This window comes from Pygoscelis adeliae, unplaced genomic scaffold (genome assembly GCF_000699105.1).
Source record: "Pygoscelis adeliae isolate BGI_AS28 unplaced genomic scaffold, ASM69910v1 Scaffold75, whole genome shotgun sequence".
Lineage (NCBI taxonomy): Eukaryota > Metazoa > Chordata > Aves > Sphenisciformes > Spheniscidae > Pygoscelis > Pygoscelis adeliae.
This window is the reverse complement of record NW_008824772.1, coordinates 5,182,746-5,187,384: the sequence shown is the minus strand read 5'-3', so window position 1 is coordinate 5,187,384 and position 4,639 is coordinate 5,182,746.

Below are 4,639 nucleotides of genomic sequence, written 5' to 3'. Positions count from 1 at the left end.
CCGGCGGATCACAGCCCCCAGCATCCTATGCCGGCCGTTGGGGCCTGGCTCACAGTGCACTTCGTTTGGGAAAAGCCCAAGCATGGGAATGCAGAAGTCCCAGGAGAGAGCCGGGGATATTGTGCTACCCAAAAACTCACTCCACAAAACCCCATCCAGGTCCATGCACTACGGCTGCCCAGGGTCTTCGGGCTTACAGGCACCACTCCACGAACAGGAGCCTTCAGCCCCCTCTGATTTATTTTCCCTGGGATACCCGGCCCATCCCCCCCGCGCCAGGGCTAATCTCAGTGCAAACCCCCCAGCCCCGCTCATGCCCACGCACGGCAGCGGGAGGTTTGGTGGCAGAGATGCCCTCTGCGACAGCACCCACCTCTGCGCCTTCCCCAGCTGCCGGCTCCTGCTCCAGCCAAGCCTGCCTCTGCGCCTCAGGAAAGGGAACCTGTATTTCCAGTCCCTTAACTGCGCTCAGACCCAGCCAGGGGATTTATAGTTTATATACGCTCTTTGGCCAGGAAAGTGCCCAGAGCTGAAGGCTGGAGGCACTCGGAGCTCCTGGAAGCGGCTGAGCTCCCCTGCAGCTTGCTGGGGAAGGGGGCTGGAAGGATACAGCAAACCGTGCTGGTGCTCAGGGAGTTGCCTAGGTAGGAAAAACGCCTGGCTGAGCAGCACCTCCACATGCTGTCATCTGCTGATGGAGAAACAAGGCAGCCAGGAGCCAGCAAAGCTCAGGAGCATGGCTGAGCCTCCTCTGCCTGCCCAGGGCTCAGCACTGCCCGCAGGGACACCCTGGGCTGCTTGGCCCCAGAACCCCTGCGCTGGTACCACGTTTCCCTGCTTCCTTGGCCTGGACTAGAGAGAAAATCCTCCTCATGGGCAATAGCCTCCTCATGGGCAATAGCCATCCCACGGGTAATAGCCTCTTGCTGAGCCCCAGCCTTGCCACGGGTGCTGCAGGGATGCTGATCTCGCTGTGTGGTGAGGTCCCAGCACTGTCTCTGGCCCGGGCTCCCCCGGGAGAGGGGGAGACACGTGCCAGAGCCACTTGCCGGCCCCGTGGCAGCTCTGCAAATAGCACTGGACGGCGGCCGAGTGCTTTTCCCAGGCGGTGCCACCATCTGCCTGAATTTTCGCAAGGGCCCTGGGGCGCACAGGCAGGACACGGGCTGGCTTCTCCCGGCACACAGGCAGGACAAAGGCTGGCTTCTCCCCAGGAGAGCAGGGCCACCCCAAAGGCAGCTTTCTGGGTGCCGTGCAAAAGGCTGTGCTCGGGCACGGCCCCACCAAGGGTTTTGGGACATGAAGCCTCATCCATCCTCCATCCCCCCCCGGCAGCCCGAAGCACGCCTGGCCCCAGCTTGCCGGGAAGCACACAGCCAAACTGTGCCCTTCATCCAGCAGCACCAAAGCAAATTCTCCCAATTATTTGTGCTTAGCACCATTTAGAATCATAGAATCATAGATTATGGTTACCCAAATAAAACTGCTCCCCTAAGGGTGAGCGAGGTTGCACAACCCAGGGACCAGGGTTTGGGCTCTTACCGTAAACCCAATGCCCACGGTGGCGGAGAAGGAGCCAGGAATGAACTTGCCCTGGTCAAACTGGACCAGCAGAGATGTCTTCCCCACGCCGCTGTCTCCGACCAGGATCGTCTGCAAGGACCAGGTAAAGAGGCGTCAGCATGCGGGAGCAGGCGATGCTCGAGCCTGCAGGCACGGCATGCAGCCGGGGCTGAGCGTTTGGGGAGGGGGTGCTGGGGGGATGCGGCAGCGAACGCAGCAGGATCGTGAGGGACCAGCCCAGCCCCAGTGGGAGCCCCATGCCAGCCCCCTTGCACAGCCCCGTTTGGCAACAGATTGTCCCCACAGGCTGCTGGATGCCAGCGCCACAGGCAGATGGCTCGTCCTGCTGCCCCCTGTTCTTCATTGTCACCTTTGGTCCTGCCACCTGCCCGGGCAGCAATTTCCACCCCTCTGACCATCTCTGCAATAAATCAAATGTGCCTCGGGCTGAGCTTCAGGCGTGAGCCCCACTGTGCCCTCTCCAAGTGCAGAGAGGTGGAAGAGAAAGTAAAGCGCAGCCCGTCACAGAGAGCGAGCAGGAGAGACGCTCCTGCCCCGGCTCGGGAAGCTGCCAGGCAGAGGCAGCCTTGGCTCACACAGCCCTGGCAGAAAACCTCTTTGGGAGGACTCTGGCGGTGCTGGATTAGGCCAAAAACTGTTTAGTAAAGAGAGCATCTCCTGCAGCTGCTGCACACAGCCACTGCCACAGCCACGCAGCCTCCCCGGGGCACTGGGCTGTCTTCATGCTGCATTAACGCCATGGACCCACAGCGCTCCCCCCTGGCAGGGCACTGGCTTTGAAGGCACGGAGCCCCTCTGTCTCTCCAGCCCGTCATGGGAAGCCCCAGGGCTCTCCCGCAGGGAGCAAAGCTCGCTTGTGTCTGAGCAGAAGGGGCAAGGGGGCTGTGCAGGTGTCAGAGCTGGGGCATTGGCATCACCTCCCGAGCAGCTCCCATGCTGCCAGCCCGTGGCCCTGGTACCCACACCGCATCCCTGGGGAGCCCCGTCCTGCCTTCTGCTCCTGCCCGTGTTCCTCCAAATCCCCGGCCTCAGGGAGACCAACAGTGCAAACGCAAACCCCTCCCTCCCCTCTCTGCTGGTGTCTGGGTGTTGTTCGCAGAGCCACTGGCGCAAACATTCCCATCCTTTCAGGAAACCGAGGCACTTTCAACCCTTTCACAGGGACACAAGTTAAAATAAACACTCTGCTGATCGGCTTCTTGCGCAGAAGTGCTTTTGGCTCTGCCTTTCAGGACACCGGTTCCTGTAGCTGCAGCCCTGGCAAGCACTGAGCCGGCCCCAGGGCAGCGTCCCGCCTGTCACTGGTCCCCCTGCCACCCCTGAGCCAGCGAGGTGCTGGGACTGAACCTCCCCACTCTCTGCCTCCACCTGTGCCGCATTCACTGTGTCTGTTGTTTTCCCCTCTGATTTGTGTTTAGCCTGATGCAGCTCCAGCGGCCCTGCTCCATCCTAGGGCATCTCAGCCCTTTGTCCCACCCCGGGTGACATCGCAAAGGTCACTCTTCGCCTGCCGAGCAGGAGCTGTTGCTTCAGCATCTTCCTGACGGCCAGGGGAGCCTCCGCGCGTGGCCGGTCCCGTCCCTCCATCACCTCCCTTGCACTGAGGGGCCCTGGGGTGAAACCCAGCCTGGCACCACTTCAGGCACCGCGCGTTTCCCCTTGTGAAGTGCAGGGCAGACGAGCGTGGAGGAACGTCTTTAATCAAGTGCCTGAACAGCCCCGGCAGATTAAGGCCTGGTTTCATGCCCTGGGAGGCCATGGGGGAACCAGCCACCAGGCACGTGCCACAGCACCCGGCACTGCGGTTCCTGCCACCCCACAGACCCCAAAGGAGTGGGCTGAAACCAAAGGCAAACAAGCTTGAGGACCACAAATGAAGCAGGAACGTGGACTGGCAGGAGACCAGCATCCTGCCTGTTAATGCCGATATGCTTCAGTGAAACGCTCGCTTCGGTGAATCAGTGTTTTCCCTCAGAAAAAACATCGCAAACCCCAAATATCTCCTGGGAAAAGCCTGACCTGCCGAGCGGAGCTGTTGGCAGGAGGGAGCCCTGCACCTCTGCCAGACACATGCCGCCGCACAGGCCTGTGTGCCGAGAGGCAGCAACCTGCGGGCAGATCCGCAGGCGGAGGTTTCTGCCTCCTCCCTAACTAGTTGGGCTGTTTGCGGGTCACTTGTACATTCGGAGCAGCCTCATGGGCTGGGAGCCTGCGTAGGAGCTGGGGGGATGTTGGGAGGCAGAAATCTCTGGGTGAAGCCCTTGCACATGGGTCAGAGGAGCTGGGTCACCCCTTTCACTGGGGGGAATTTCCCTGCCCAAACCCCACTTGGCTTTGCCCTAGGGCCCAGACTTGTTCCCCGTGCAGAGAGCAGGATCTGCCCTGGAGCAGCCACATAGGAAAACACCCCGAGTTCATTACCGTGGGGCTCCTGCACCCCAGCGCTGCATTTTTTGGTGCCACGCACTATTTCCAGGTAAAATACTGGTGCTTGGAGGTGCAACAAGGCCAGCTGCACCCTGCGGCGCTGTCTTTGGGAGCTGTTAATGCAGAGAATGGCATTAATTATGCAGGGAGGAGAGCTGGCTGGAATGAGCACCAGAAAGCCTCCAGAGCCCAGGATTTACAGAGAACATGTATAAAAGGCAGACTCCCCTATCAATAATTTAATTGGGATTTATAATAGAGACAACTCATGAATTGCTTCATGACTTAATAATAGCAATAGTAAAAGTTGGCCTCAATCAGCCAAGAGACTTTCCTAATGACTTTAGGAGAAGCTCATGGGCTCTGTGGAGGTACAGCACAGTGGAAATCACTGTGGCCTTCCTGGCTACGAAACAAAGATAAAAGAAGAATAAGAACCCCACTGTGGAGTGGACATGGCTAGCCAGCTGTCGAAACCTCAGGTTGGATGTGCCTGAGTCACGATAGCAAGAAGCCTCCCAGCGACAAAGCTCCCTACCCGCCCCGCCTCTTGCCAGCATCCTCGGCCACAGCCCGGCCTCCCCAGCACCCCCTCAGCCCCCTGGGTTTTCTGGGGACATTTCCTTTG